We start from the raw sequence: 17,177 nt of genomic DNA, 5'->3' as shown, positions 1-17,177 counted from the left end.
CAGTCCAAACAGTGCTCACAATAATCAGAAAGAATAACTTTATCTTCTTCGCAAAGAAAAGGAGAAGAAAACCTCAGAGAAACCTCAGAGAACCTCACAGAATCCTCCTTCTACCTGCTACCTCCTACTGTCACCACCGGCACTCCTCCCCACTACCCACAATGCCAGAGAGAGAGAGAGAGAGAGAAAAGAGAAAGAAAGAGAGGGTGAGAATATGAAGGAGGAAGAGAAAGGGGGAAGAGAAGAGAGACCAACAAGAGAGAAAGAGAGAGAAATAGAAAAGAGAGAATGACAAAAATTAGAAAGAAAAGGGGGGAAGAGAGAGGGAGAAAGAAAATGTGGAGAAACAACAAGAGAAAAGAGAGAAAGCACAAGAGAGAAAGACAGTGGAAGAGAGAAAGAGAAGAGGAAGAAAGCGAGAGAGAATGAGGTAGAGAGAGAAAAAAGACAATGATGAGAGAGAGAGAGAGGAGGGAAAGAGAAAGAAAGGGGATGAGACGAGAGACAGCAAGAGAGAAAGAGATGGAGGGGGAGAAAAAAGGGAGAACAATAAAAAGAGAAAGAGAAAGGAAAAAAGAAAGAAAGAGGGTTGAGAAAGAGAGGAAGAGAAAGGGGAGAAGAGAAGAAAGAGAACAACAAGAGAGAAAGAGGGAGAAATAGAAAAGAGAATGAAATTGAAAGAAAAAAGGGGGAAGAGAGAGAGAGAGAAAGAGCGGGTGCACAAGAAAGAAAAGGTGAGAAACTGAGAGAGATAGAAGAAAAAATAATAAAGGGGAAATGAGAGAGAGAGAGCATGAGAGAGATAGAGAAAAACAGAGTGAGAGAGAAAGAAAATGGGGAGAAAGGGAGAGAGAAAAAGAGAAAAGAGAGAAAGCACAAGAGAGAAAGAAAGAGGGGAGGAGAGAAAGAATTGGGTGAGAAAGAGAGAATGAGGTGGAGAGAGACAAAAGGCAAGAGATACGGAGAGAGAGAGAGAGAGAGAGAGAGAGAGAGAGGAGGAAAAGAGAAAGAAAGAGGGGGAGAGAGACAAGGAGAGACAGCAAGAGAGAGCACCTTTATTTAACATACCATAACAAAAACATAACACAAAAAACCTGATTAAACCGTTAACAAAACATGAATCTTCCAAACACACCACAAACTCTCTTTTCTCTCTTTTCAATGGGCCTTTTGTACAGAGACTGCCAGCTACCTTTAGGTGATGAGTCTGCCCCCACAACCTCAGTCCATTTGGTTTCCTGCAGATCCATGAGAGACCGAAAATTCAAGACTTTAGTGCAGGCAAAATATAATATCCACAGCTGCTGAGTAAAAAGGAGTCAAACCTCATAAGTCCACTATTCCCAATGAAAAGGAGAAACGAGAGAGAGAGAGAGAGGAAAAGAAAGAAAGAAAGAAAGAAAGAAAGAAAGAAAGAAAGTGCATAGCAAGCAGTCAGTTTATGCATCACAGCTGCTGAGAAAAGAAACGTAAAGGACCCATATAATGGAACATCCTGCCTGTTCCTCCTACATCAGTTTAGCCCCCCTTATTCACACTGAAGTTATAAGCAGTGGAACAGCATGGACTTCACTTTGAATAGGGCACAATACAGAGCAGCCAATATAAACAGAGCTTATTTACATATATCAGTCTTGAAGGTACAGTAACAAAACAGCCTACTTAATCAAAATAGTTGAAAAATGGTCATGTAAAAATGAAATGTGACTCCTTTTGGTATATAAACCCACACAGATATCATAGACAGACCTCATGAGAAAAAAAATAAATAAATACAAAAGAAAATCTGTTTACGCTTGGGAGCCCTTTAAGTATGATAGCTGTGTAACTTGTACTCTGTTGAGTTTATTAGTGTAGTATAAAAACAAATGGTGTAAGATGAACTCTCTGAACCTTCTCTTCCCACTGCTCAGAGTATCACATCAGGACAGCACTGCTTCGGACTCTGACCCCTGACCCCATAGCACTACACACACGATCATCACACGAGACGTCAGAGCACGTTCAGCTTATGTGGAGCAGTGCGTTCAGCGTAGCTTTAACCACAAGGACATTCCTTGACATCATGTTTCTTCCAGGAATCTCCTGATGTGTGCCTTGAGCATTACTCACTATGCTGTGCTTTGTTTCACAAGTGCAAAACTCTAAAAGCACCCTCCACAGCTCATTCTGCTGCTTCATATATTATTATGAAACATGGCTTTATCTGTCATATTTGTATCATTCTTTAAACATTCTAAGGAACTCATGGTGGTAAAAAAGAAGTTCATGTTTAAATTGTGTAAATAGGGTGGTCAAAGAGGAAAACATCACCTACCATTTCCTGTTAAAAAGAAAAGCAGTAGAAACAGTCTGCAGTAGAAACAGTCTTCTTGTCATTTCAGAAACCTCACGTTCTGTGCATTCTGCACTGTGTAGTTAAATATCTTATCTTCAGTATCATAAACCACTTAGTCACTGTCATACTGAAGCCTCATGATTCTTTTATATTGCTCTGCTCTTTATATATTAAGAACAGTTTATGCTGCTTGGACCTAAAGATATGGTCCAAAATTACTTAAATGCTTTTCATAAAATGAAATTGATACCTGTGTATGAAATTATTTCAGAGAAAAATTAAAAATTTGAATTCAAACTGAAATAAAATATTGTTTCTGATTTCAGATTTTGTTTCAGATTTTAGTGCACAATTTAACATTAAAACATAAAATACAAAATATGCCATAACTTTTGCACAGTCCACATTTTGTTAGTAAACTGTAATTGGGCATTAAATGTGAAGACTCAGTGCAGTGTGTTCTCTGAAGAGGATATGTACTTATTTTCACTTTTAAAAGTAACAATATATATATATATATATATATCGCTGCTGTTGGAAGAAAACCTCGAATCTCCATTTTTGTTGTTTTCTAGTTTTTCACATAGTTTGAAAATACCTGTTGCCCTTTATATTGTATGTAAATTTCATGCCCGAAAGGACCAAAAGAAATGACCCAAAAGTATTTGGAAAAGTCTGGTTCCATTGACTTACATTAAAAGTAAAGTAGGTTTTTTCCTTTTCCTGTAAAGTCATTTTGGAGATACAAGGTTTTCTTCTGACAACAGCGATTATTTGGAAAAAAGATACAGCAGCATAGAGTATAGATCGATTACATATATGCATATAAATAATGTATTCATAGATAAGTAGGTCAAATCCACCTCAGAGTCGTCTGATCACGAGCTTCAAGGAAAGACATAAGACTCAAAAACATCTGGAAACCCCTTCTAGTGTGTGTCCAAACTTTTGACTGGCCCCACACAAATTGCTGTGCTTGAAAATTAAACTAGCTGTTAATTGAATTACTTTCACTGTGACTTATTTGCACAGACTGATTTACTATTGGTTTTCTTTCTGCTGGATGTTTTACCCTATTTTCATAGATTTTCTTTTGTGCCACATACTCAAGTAACAAGTACAAGGTATATGTAATTAAGTGTAATCAGTCTTCACGACTAGCCCAATCAAAAAGGAGTATTTTTATTCTGCTGTTTCTGACTCATCCAATCTATCTGTATGTGAAATGACCAGCTTGTTCAGAGTCCTTATCTATTGTCTTAGGGCCACTGGCATCACTCTTGATGAGATGTAGTTAAATTGTTTATTGCTGTATATCTGTAAGTGTCTACTGTAAGGCAGTGACATAAAACAGGTCATGGTAGCGTACAAGAGTAGCTCATAACTCAGAGAGTTATACTAATGTCATTAACCTCACCATAACAAAGACATGAGTGATTATTTCATAGCTCTATTAACACAATTCACACTGAGCTATGAGTGATACTGACTAACCACCAGTGGGGACCCTTGTCTTGGCTCTCGGAGAAGACCTAATGATTCTGTAAAACAAAAAAAAAAAATACATGTGTGTACTGATTTTTAGTTCATGTTTATTTGGTGCAATCAGCATACTGGTTGCATTTAAACAATCCAAATATTCAAGTACTATTCTAATTTCAGTGTTAAGTTTTAAGTTGGAAATAAAAAGTTAAATTCTTGAAACGGCCAATGAAAAAAGATCCAATCCAAAAAAAAACAAGGCCTAATTTGTCAGATTAACCACTAACATAATTAGAACGAGACAGAGAAATCAACCAATCATGTTTTGGTTTACAATAGATGGGACCAATTTTGTCAGGAAATGCGTCACTTTTGCTCAGTTTCGTGGGGAACTGAAGGCAGGGGACCAGTACAGTTTGGTGATTTCTCTGCTCTAGCACATCAACTACACTCAGTAATTATCCAATGAGTTAAATCAGGTGTGCTTGAGCAGGAAAGTCACCAAACTGTGTAGGAATAAGACTCTTCAGGACTGGAGTTCCACACCCCTGCTCTGGGCCTTCTGGAAGTCCTAGATATCTCACTGATGGTGATATGAGCAGTAGCCTGACCAGTGTGTTTTAGTCAAATGTTAGATATGGAAAACAGAAGCGGGCTCTCTAATGTGCTTTTTGGTAGAGGTGTTTTCTTTGAAGGTCTAGATGTAATAGTCTGTGGTTCACCACATAACTACATATACATTTTAGCAGCACTCTCTGAAGGCTTTCACACTGCTGAGGACTGACAATGCATCACCACATGATGCTGATGTTTAGCACAGTGTCCATCATAATTACTCCCATTGCCTTACTGAGTGAGTCTGCAGAGTCATGCTGCTAAAGTCACTGTGACCTCTGGTTTATAAAAAGATTAAGGACAGACCAAAGCCATATTGGAAGTGTGTTTATGTATGTTCTCAAACACACACACACACACAGACACACACACTTGTTTTTATACCTTGGTAATACTTGGGGTCATGCATATACCCTGTTTATTACTACTTACACAGTACTGTGCAAAAATCACCCTTCATTTATTTAATTTACAGCGAAAACAAATTTTAGGTACAAATTATTCATTTTTAGCGCTAGGAAAAAAAGCAGAAAAAATCACAGAAAATTACACAACCCTAAACAATTAAATATAATATACATATTTCCAGTATTTAGTCTGTCCACTCTTTGCCAAAGTTCAGTCTTTGAAGTTGGTTGTATTTTCTGATTCTCACAATCTAAGCAATACCAAACACATTCAGTGATGTTGGGGTCTGGACTCTGAGGTGGTCAGTCCATTGTTCTAAAAATACCAGCAGCTTCTTTGGTTTGTACATTTTCCTTTCTCAGTAATGGCTTCTTGTCAGCTACACATTCTTTCAGACTCATAATGTTGAGTTGTCTTTTCACAGTAGAAGAATGGACAGAAACACCTCTGGATTGTTTCAGATCTGAAGAAAGAGCGGAGCTTGATTCTCTTGTCTCTCTCAAAGCTTTAAGTGCTGTTTATCTGATGTTGACAGTTTTGGTGGTCTTGTACTTGTTAGGAGTCCCTATTTTTCCTTCTCTAGTTTTAGAAACACAGTATTGTTATTCATTTACCTCTGGTCCTTATGCAAGCAGCTTATTTTAAATCTAATCTAATCAGAAATATCTCCCAAAAAATGAATAATGTGTATTTAATATCCTTTTGACTGGAAATTAAATAAATGAACGGTGATCTCTGACTTTTGCTCTAATAAGATATAGTAAAAGGTTTTCTAAACGTAACCTTAATCCTAACAACCAAAACCTAAAATGAAATGGATTTGCACTTTTGCACATGTAACTTTGCAAAGTCAGGACCATTTTGGTGTATTATTGCATAGTATTAGTATACATCTTATATTTATCTGTTAGCACTGTTTTCTCTATTTCTTTCTATTACAAAAGACATTTTTGTCCTGACACTGATGAAAACACACACATGTACGCACACACATTCAGGGATTACTGACCAGGCCAGAGGGGCCAGTAGCAAGTGGCCTCTAACTGTCAGCAGCCTCGGGGAGCCTCAGACCACAAGGCCCAAGGGGGTCTCAAATGCTTGAACAATCCAAATCTAAACTTTACATAGATGAACAAATAGCAATTTATGTGCAGATGATTAAATAATGAAAATAAAAGAATAAATAAAATTTCACCACACATTTTATATTATTGACTCATGGGATTTTGTTGTTGCCATTCAATTGGGATGTTTGAGACGGTGTGCGAAAGCAGTGCTTGTAGGACTACTTCTGTTTTTATATTATGACTCGATTTGGCTGAACAAAAAATCAAGAGAAATCAAGATTCAAGTTTGTCTTTACACATACAAATCTTACACAAACAGCACAATCTGTTACAATAAAGGCACAATATAATATTGCACATAATTGTACAATCTTGAAATTATGTTCAAAACAAAAAAGAAACAAATTTGTTTAAAGTGCACATAGACATGAATGTGGACTGTTGTTTAATCTTACCTTTCAGTGTTTATTTATTTATTTACTTACTTTCTTACTTATGTGCTATTGTTAGGGTTCGCCTCTAAAGATGCTTGTGGCCTCACAAAACTATGACTCGATCCCTGTGTAGAGTGGTGTGTGAGAAGCGAGTGAATGTACATTCTTCTCGCAGTGTGTGAGAGAACTGACTGTCACACAGATCTAATGCATGTCATTAAGAATATGGCTTGAAATCTAGCTGAAGGAAGGAGAGAGCAAATTTGTTTTTTGATGGGCAGAGCTGACAGTGACAGCCCTGAGGACTGATCCCACTCTGTATATGTGAGAGAAAAAGAGAAACAGTAAAGGGGGGTGACATCTGCAATAATCAAGACCCTCAAATGAATCTTAGATTCTGTAAACAACAACAGTGTACAGTAACTGCATAAACTGCACAGTAAGAAGTAGCATATTGATTGTCAAGCCAAAATGACATTAATTTATTCTATTTTTTTATTTTTAGCTGTTTGTTACACCACTTCTGGGATAGGCTCCAGCACCCCCTGTGACCCAGAAGGATAAGCAGCTTAGATAATGAGTGTATGTGTCTGTGTTACACCTTGCACATCTCAGAAAACCTAAATATCATGTATTATGAAAATGTCTTCAAGTATTGTGAAAGTATATTTTGGCTTGTCACACTTATATAATTATATCACACTTTTTAATCATTGTTCATCAATTATATTTTATCTGTATTATACACCTGCATATATACTGTATCACCAAGCATAAAACACATCGCTCAGTATAAGACACTTCTATAGTTCCACTCTCACTGTGATGCTGAGTGCTTGAGTGGAAAGTACCTCTTAGTGAGGAGCTTCACAGCCATTAGTTCAGTATCCATTTTTGCACATTTCTCTTGTGGCATATTGAGACATTTAAGACATTGCTATAATAACAGGAGCACTGGGATACCACCATTAGGAAAGAGCTTAGTCAGTAGTGTGGCTGTATTTCATTCTCATTCTGCTAATGGCCTGGTCTTGGCTTCATTTTTTGCTGATTAACAAATACTAGCTCATATGTTCCACTACTAATGCAAGGAAATTGAAGGCGGGAACCCATGGGTAAAAAATGGCTTGACAGCCACCGGTGGTCAAACAGTAAATGACACAAGAGCTGATTAAACATTGATTTTGCTCAGTAATGAAAACCATCTACATTAGATGCTTTTTAATCACACAAATTAGACCTGAAGTGATGTAACTCCATGTTTGTGGGTCATTGAGATGATTTTTGTGTCTAAATCCATTATTTTCCTATGAAATAACTAAATAAATGCATAACATATATCACATTATTTTACTGTGCATATGTTATGTGAATTTTTTTCATTGCATGAAATATCATGATTATATCATGTGTGAGTTACTGGAACAGCTTTGAGATGGTTCTACTCCTACTATACAAGGAGGCAGCATTTTGTCACTCTGGGCACCTCTGGTTCTACTGTTGCTCTTTTGTTACCCCCAGGGATCAGCATTAGGGCCTTTACTTTTTTATATCAATATGTTACCATTTCTATGTCCATTCCAATCCTACTGACCTTCCAGCTCCAGCTGTTTTAGCCTGCCCCCAAGAGTTAAAAAAAACATGGATAAGTGGTTTTTACACAGACCTTATACCTCTGGTCCCTTCTCTTAAGAAATTGGGTTATTCAAGTATGCATTTTGATGGACCCACCCTACATGCTGCTAGTGTGACTCAGAACCTTAGGCTTTTATTTGACAACAAGCTACAAACAGTATTATACATAAATAATATTACTAAAACAGCCTTTTCCACCATATGAACATTGCCCTATACTGACTATATCAGCAGCTAAACAGTTTTACATGCATTTGTTTTTTCCTTGCTTTGATTATTGTAATGACCTCCTGTTTTCCAGATAAATTAATTCATGTTCCATATGCATGGCCTGAGTATGTGTATGAAAGGGAGACACACACACACAAAAGGAACCAAATCCACCTCCGTCTCTGTAAGAGAATAGTATGAGTTCATGCTGGATAGGCTCCTCATTCCTTCTATACAGTCTTGGCCTCTAGTCACCTCAGATCCATGATTACTGCAGGCTCCAGACACACACTGATATGATATCCTCAGTGTTCTTTTTTACTCTCTTCTTCTTTCTGACAAACACACACACACTGTAGCTGGGGGCACTGACCCAACACCCACCACTCTGACACAATGTCACAATGGAAACTCCCCAGCAGGGTAGATCTTGAAGCTGTCACTTGAAGTCCATCACACTGCTCAAGTATCAATGACCAAATAGCTTTGAGCCTCTGTTAATTATATGGGACCAGCCTTAAGTCAGGAACCTACAGTAGCCTCATGGGGTCATTATATGAACCTGCTATAGATCAGCAGTTTCCATTTCCAAGTGTACATTGTAGGTAGATCCTTCTCACAGTATCTATACCAGCATTTCTGAATAACAACTACTGATAACAAGAACTGCTAAAAATGTCATTAATACACCTCCATGGTTATGATTTTGAGCTAACCATTTCAACTCCTTGAGACCACCGGTGGTTCTAAAACGCACTCTGTCATATTCTTTATAACTTTCATATTTCATAAGCTACATTCAAAAAGTGGGTCTCATATGAGAGCTGAAACTGTCTTCTTTCCAGTCAAATAGATGGGTAATGTCATTTTAAACCCTTATAATAAAAGAAGCTGAACTCACTATTTTTTTGTCTACTGAAAGTCGACCCATTTTTCCACAAATCTGGGCTATAAACTATAAACAGATGGCGTCTCTTCAGTGATCTGCTCTTTAAAAATTATTTTTTATAAAATAATACAAAGAGCGTCTTAGATTTTTGGCTTTCAGCAGTAAATTGTAAGCACATAGCAATATGTGTATGATCATGAAATACATGTTCTGTTAATCTGAGGGGAGCTTTTACAAAAAAATAAATAAATAAATAAAATAAAAATTTACATTTATTTCATGCAGTTACTGAATGGAAAAACATTCAGATGGAAAAACCAAAATATACCCTGGAGAATAAGAGGTTAAAGGCAAAAGTTATTACCTTTGTTTGGTTATGCTATTTGAATGTAATTACATATTTACTTACAAATTTCACCACAAATTGCATTTGCCTTTGATTTACATTTTGTATGGACAACGTCAAGTTTGCATGTTCAACTTTTTCTGTTTATGATGCAATAAATGCCAAAAATATGGCAAAATATCTCCTCTTCTACACTACAATTATGGTATCAACTGAATGTGTACCATTTGCTTGTTTCAATGAGTTGAAATCCTTCATTTTCTAAGCCACTTATCCTTCTGGGTCATGGGCGGCACTGGAGCCTATCCCATTAGTCACTGGGCAGAGGGTAGGAAACACCCTGGACAGGCTGCCAGTCCATCACAGGGCAGAGAAACAGATATACATTCACACTACTTAAACAAATCTAGGGGCAATTTAGTAGCTCCAGTTCACCTGACTGCATGTCTTTGGACTGTGGGAGGAAACCCACGCAGACATGGGGAGAACATGCAAACTCCACACAAAAAGGACTCTGGTCACCTGGCCAAATCAAATCCACTGCGCCACCATGCTGCCCTGAGCTGAAATCATTAATGTCATATTTCAATGAGCTGAAATGATTAATATCATATTTCAGTGAATGAGAAATAATTATGCTGTGTTAAATTACTGGGAATGACAGACCTCTGACTAGGAAAAAACAAGGAAAATGCTCGATTAACTGAGAATTCCTACTCAGATAATGGAAACATGTCCTCAGGGTGTCCAAGCTCAGCATTAGATGTCATACTAACATGAGCTTACAGTAGTACAAACACAGTAATTGGTTAAATTGGTAATAATACGGACCACAAATTTCACTGTTTTCAGAAGCTATAAAACACCATGGACTTGCACTCTATTAATGAAGACTTGCCTTGAGACTGTAAATCTTAGTCTTGTGTTGGTCTTGATATCATTTGGACGTCTGGGTTTGGGGTAATGTTCATTGGTTTAAAAATTCAAACATTTCCTGAGGGCAGATCAGAATGTTACTATGATTTCATTTAATAATAAACATGGATGTATGTCATTTGGTTTATGTTCAGTTGACTTTAGGTGGTGATTCTGAAGTGTTAGCTTTAATTTAGTCATACTAATTAATTTTTTTTAGGCTGTTTTATTTTACTAAAAGTATCATAACATACATCTATTAATTTATACCATGTATAATGAATAATGACGAATGTACAAAGAACTACACACTATTGTCAGTTTTTTTATTTTTAGATCCTGAATAATCTTAATCTGGTCTCGGTCCTGACTAGGACTGGACAATTACAAAGTTCTTGTTCTTGGCTTGGACTCAGGCTCACCTCTAATGGTCTTTCTACAACACTACCATGGGTGTTAAAAATCACTCATATCACTAATGTTAGCTAACTAGCTTGTTGCTAAGAATACTGGCTTTCATGGAGCCATCTAAGATTTTCCCACTTCATAGCTCAAGTGTATTTTTTTGCCAGTGGTATCAGTGGCTTCTTCGCTTGATTCCACTGTTTTTGATTAAAAATCATCCTGAGTTCATACCAAACATATAGATTCATCACAGCTGTAAACATCCATATAACAGAGTGCTTTTGACGAAAAGACATATGTCAATAAATCAGTAGACTCTCCTCATGCTCCAGATATATTCAGATATCAATTGGAAAGGCTAATTCCTTTAATAAGCTCTCCAAAGCTTAGCCATTGGCAGGGATCGCTCCAGAGGTCCATTAAACGTCCCTGGGCTGTTGTTTATTGGGAATGGTCATTTGCACAGAGTTGATCCATCGGCAGCCTTGAGCACACAGCCTGTTTAACTAGCGGAGCCTCTTCATTAGAGCATCGAAGAGACGGTCAGAGCGAGTTCGTCTCATAACAAGCCTGGATGTGCTGAAACAGCACTCTCGCTGATTGATGGAGACCTGAAGGCATATCGACTCGATTGCTGTAATTCTTTTTCTCACAAGATTGTCTGTGTATTTTCAGCTGCCTGCTGGTATGTGAGAGAGAAACTAATGAAGAAAGAGGGGTGAATGAGTGGAGAAGGAGAGGAGACAGCGAAGTGGAAAAGAAAAATAGACAGGCACTGAGTGCTAGAGAGAGCAGAGCGACAGCAGGCGAGAGAGAGAGAGAGAGAGCGTCAGATCAATTATGGAGGTCGAGTCCTTGTATGATTTGATTTGCCGCAGTGGCGTGTGTTTTTATTTCAGAGGGGCAGAGTTGGGGATAAGCAGTGAGATTATTAAGTGGCAGCCACGAGAGTTCGAGGTGCCCTCCATCAGCACTTTCTACATCCGCTGCACTCTCAGCCCACTCAAGAAGCCAGCTGTGGAGTGCACTTATTAGTTTAAACCCTCAGCGCAACTAACGGCACAGCTTTCTACAGCCTGAGCACATGACCATCTAGCCAACTGTAGCAACACAGTGCCAAACACACACACACACACACACCTTTTTTTTTTATATACAAAGTCAGGACCCCCGGTTACACATATGTCCCATATGTATTAAATATGACCCCCCACCAACCTATATTCATACCAACCTATAACCTATACCAGTATTTATTTACATATTTATTTAGTATGTTTGATCATTTGTGCACAGTGATTCACTTTTACATCTACAGTATTGTGCAAAAGTCATTTATTTCATTTCCAGTCAAAATAAGGACGTTATCAATTTTTCAGTGTCTTGAAAAAAGCAGAAAATTAACAGAAAAACTAAAAAAACTAAAACTAAAATTTTTCAGTGTTTAGTGTGTCCATTTTATTAAAGTTTCCATTCTTTTCGGAAGACTTGCTTTCAGTTTTTCAAAGAAATCTAAAGTGATATTTTTCCACATCTCCAAAGTTCAGTCTTAGAAGTTGTTTGCATTTTCTTTTTCTCACAATCCAAATAATCCCAAAACCACTGTTCTGGAACACCACCACCTTCTTTGTTTGATTCTTCTTTTTTGTCTATTATCTTTTCTCAGTAAAGGCTTCTTGACAGCTGCACAACGCTACACTTTCAGACTCATAGGTGGACAGAAATACTTCTGTGTTTTTCAGATTTTCCTACAAACAGAGGACATTTTTTTGCCCTGAAAATGTACGAACAAATACACAATCACATACACAGATTGCAGCATGGCTTATTATTTCAGGTTGGAGTGCTTTTCTCTTAGTGGCACATGATCAGACAACCACTCTAGCTGTCAGTACACTGAGCATGGCAGAGAAAATCAGCACAGGAGCAGAAATAACCAGGAGGACAGAACCTCTGTATTTCTACAATAGCAGATGCATTAAGCATACATTTTCAAAGAATCTGTCATAATTAGTGCCTTTGGCCCTCTCGACCTTCTATTTACTGTCAACTTTGTTTAGCTTTTACATATATATCTGTGTTATAGATAGTAAGAACACAGTCCATATCATAATGCACAAATACTGTAAGATAGATAGAAGGACATATAGACAGGCATACAGACAAACAGACAGACAGACAGACAGACAGATAGATAGATAGATAAATAGATAGATAGATAGATAGATAGATAGATAGATAGATAGAGATAGATAGATGTGAATATTTTATATGATATAGCTTAAGATCGTCATTCATCACATTTAAAATGCATATAAATATTCATATTCAAAGTATTCATTTTAGTTGAATAAAACCAGCTAAACTGCCTGTTGCCATATGAAGTGCATTTTAAGGTTGAATGGACAAACCTTTTTTTTTTTTAACAGTGTGCCTAAATGTATCCAGACATCCCTTCTAATTAGTGAATTCACACACAGCTTATTTACTCTCCATAGAAAGCAATGCCAATACAATGAGATGTTCTGAAGCAGGGAGACATGAGCCTAAGGTCACTCTATCTGAAGCAAAGCATCAGCCAGAGGGGTATAAAGCCTCCCCCCAGCATTGAGCTGCGGAGTGGTGGAACTGCATTCTCTGGAGTGATGGACCTTTGTGAACGAGAGCTAATCATCCAACATCAGTAGCTGACCTCACTAATGCTCAAGTGGTTGAATGCAATCAAATCCTCTCAGCTATGTTCCAACATCTAGTGTAAAGCCTTCCCAGAGGAGAGGCTAAGGGGGGATAATACCCTTCACTTGAGAGGAAACTTGGATGACCAGGTGTCTACTAACTGTTGGACATACAATTGCAAAAGTCTGGGCACCCCTGCATACAACTCTGTAGTGTATGTATGTATTGTTGTCTGTATCTGTTTTGACATAATGCAGAAAACAACACTACTGTAACTAATGATGTTCTAGATAAAGTGCAGACTATTAATCAATGAAGTGTCTGTGTTGCGCAGCAGAGTTGTTTGGTATGACAGTCACTCTTATATATAACCATTAATAATACCTGACATAATAATGAACACATTGTATACAATAAGCATTCCTGTAGTAATCGTTAAACCAACCTTTATGATCTTGTCAGATGTAAGTAATGTTTTTTGTAATATGTGATTAACCTCTGGTTCAGGATGGTATTTGCATTTAATCATGTCTAACTCCATTAAGCATGAAAGGCCACAATAAGCTTAAATTCCACATCAAAAAGCATAATAACAGAACGCAGCGTTCCATGCACAGGCAGGAGCTGCGGCTCGTCTGTGAATTAGTGAAGCGGTAAGCACTTCCGCTAAAAAGAGACAATAATGGAGCGCTCTGAGTCATCCTCAGCCTCATACAGGTAGGCTGAGAGCACGGGGATAACAGCCAATTAGGGCTGCCGCGATTACGCGATTAAACTCCATTAGTCGATTTTAAAAGTACTGATTAAAATGTACTTTTTAAATGAATTGACAATGATTAATTGGTAATTGTGCACAATAATGCATATAGTTTGTTTTATTAGTCTCGTTTTTGATCTTTTGAAAATGCCAGCTGCTTTACGTTCTGTGACCACTTCATAATGAAAGGTCCATTACTTGGAGGTCCATTACTTGGAGGAATTCTCATTACATTAAAGTTTAAAATGTTTTTTTGTTTTCCAATGACAATTTCATTTTTGAGGTACAAGTTTTATTAATCCAACCACAATATGCCTTATTCCATGTTTTTTCATTTTTTTCAAAGGCATTTTTCAGCATTTTTTGGAATCTTTGAGGCTGCATGGTTGCATGCATGGTTTATTATTGCCCATTTTTATTGTTTAGCCTTTTAATAAAAATCTGATTATTTGATTAACTGTCAAAATAATTTGTTTAATAGATTACTTGATTACTAATACAACCCAATTCCAAAAAATTGGGATGCTGTGTAAGATGTAAATAAAGATAAATGAAAACATAATGCAATGATTTGCAAATCTCATAGACCCATATTTTATTCACAAAACACAGAACACATATCAGATGTTGAAAGTGAGACATTTTACCATTTCATGAAAAATATTAACTCATTTAGAATTTGATGGCAGCAACACATCTCAAAAAAAGTTGGGACAGGGCCATGTTTTAACAACAGTCTATAAATGTCTGGGAAGTGAGGAGACCAATAGCTGGAGTTTTGGGAGAGGAATGTTGTCCCATTCTTGTCTGATGTAGGATTCTAAATGAGTTAATATTTTTCATGAAATGGTAAAATGTCTCACTTTCAACATCTGATATGTGCTCTATGTTCTATTGTGAATAAAATGTGGGTCTATGAGATTTGCAAATCATTGCATTCTGCTTTTATTTACATTAATTTATATTTTACACAGCATCCCAACTTTTTTGGAATTGGGGTTGTAAAATTAATAGAGAAAGCCCAGGCCTGCGGCCTTTAACAGTAACAGCTGACCGAATAGCAGGTCTAGTGTGAATGAACTGCTGCTGGCTGGACGTTCAGCAGAAGGAATTAGGATTGTTGATCACGTTTATGTGTTTGAGACAAACAGCGAGGTTGTGTGGGGCAGCGAACCGATCCATATGAGCGATGGCACATAACTCACCTGAGGTTGTTTGATCAGAGAGCGGTGGCAAGATTGAGTAGAGAGAGAGGAAGAGCGAGAGAGAGAGAGAGGAAGAGAGAGAGAGGGAGGAAATGAAAGAAAAATAAAAAAGAGAGTGAGAGAAAGGGGAGAGAGGGGAGGGGAAAGAGAGAAAGAGGGAAGAAAAAATAGAATAATAAAGAGAGAAAATAGAGGAAAAGAGAAAGAAAGAGCAGGAGAAAGAGAAGGTGGAGGAAGAGAGTGATGGAGAGGGGGGAAGAAAGAGAGAAGGAGAAAAGAGCAAGAAAAAGAAAGCAATAAAGAAAAGAGGCAAAGAGGGAGAAAGTGATGTAGAGAGAAAAAAGAATGATACAAAGACAGAGTGAGTGTGAGATGAAAAATGTGACAGAAAAAGAGAAAGAGGGAAGGATGACAGAAAGGGAAAGAGAAAAATAAAAAGCATGAAAGAGAGAAAAATGGGGAGAAAGAACAAGAGGTAGAGAATAAAAAGAGTGGTAGAAATAGAGAGAAGGAGAGAAAGAGAGAGAGAGAGAGTGAGAAAGAAAAGGAAGAGAAAGAGGAAGAGAGAAAAAGAATGAGAGGGAGAAGCACAAGATGGAAAAAGAGGGAGAGAGAAAAGAGAGAGAGAAGAAAAAAGAGTGAGGGAAAAATAGAAAGAGTGACAGAAAGGGGAGAGAGGAGGAGGAGAAAGTGAGAAAGAGGTGAAAGAGGTGAAGAAAAATAGAACAATAAAGAGAGAAAAACATAGAGGAAAAGAGAAAGAAAGAGCAGAACAAATAGAAGAGGGAGGAAGAGAGTGATGGAGAGATAGAGAGAGGGGAAAAAAGAGAAAAGAAGAAAAGAGAGCAAGAAAAAGAGAAAGCAACAAATAAAGAAAAGAGGCAGAGATAAGGAGAAAGTGATGTAGAGAGAAAAAAAGAATCATTTAGAGAGAGAGTGAGAGGAAAAATGTGATAGAAAGGAGAAAGGAGGGATAGAGTGACAGTATGAAAGAGAGAAAAAAGGGGTAGATAGAACAAGAGAGAGGGAATAAAAGGAATGGTAGAGAGAGAGAAGGAAAGAATAAAAAAGAGAGAGAGAGAGAAAGTGTGTGTGAGACAGAAAAGGGAGAGAGAAAAAACAGAATGAGAGAGAGAGAGAGAGAGAGAGAGAGAGAGAGACAGAGAGACAGAGGGAGCAAGCACACACAAGTCCTGGGCAAAATAATGCAGAGCCATATAGATATTTTATACAGATACTTTTTTTTACATGTTGCTTTATATTTGTTCAGTCTGTCAGGGAGTTTACAGTAAAGTGCCTGAGGAGGAGAAATGAGGAGATTTCGATATTTTCTGAAGGATCTATCAGCCAACAGCTACTGCAGAAAGCTCACTGTGAGAGAGGGAGAAACACAGCCATGTTTGCAGCTGCACTAAACAAACCAAATCTGACATGCAAACCAATTCTGTTGGGAGGCATTTAGGTTAGTAAATGTCAGTTAAATCATTATTTACATGCATACAGAAGCAGATTCATTTGTTTCCATGCATGTGTGAGGTTACGAGCACATGATTTATTCATCCACTCGTGTAGACACTATGTGGAGACACTCATAGCCTCGTGTGCTGAAAACACTACAGAAACCTGAGCTAGAGGACATTGTACTGAGTTCAGAAAGGTCAGCGAAATGCCCCTTTCTACAGTACTGCTCTGTGACATTTGCAGAGACACAAATATAAGCATCAGTAAGATCAGGCATGACTGCTTCTCATGACTCTTGCATTAAAGCTCTCCTCCACTCTCTGCTTCCTGCGCA

General features: G+C 37.6%; 1 protein-coding gene across 1 annotated transcript in view; it reads left to right on the top strand.

Moving 5' to 3' along the window:
• The window catches only part of gfra1b (gdnf family receptor alpha 1b), a 52,745-nt gene that overhangs the window by 19,158 nt on the left and 16,410 nt on the right, over positions 1-17,177 (top strand). The window lies entirely within an intron of this gene.

This window comes from Colossoma macropomum, unplaced genomic scaffold (assembly GCF_904425465.1).
Source record: "Colossoma macropomum unplaced genomic scaffold, Colossoma_macropomum, whole genome shotgun sequence".
NCBI lineage: Eukaryota > Metazoa > Chordata > Actinopteri > Characiformes > Serrasalmidae > Colossoma > Colossoma macropomum.
Note: the sequence above shows the minus strand (reverse complement) of the source record. Positions and strands in the feature narration are given on the sequence as shown.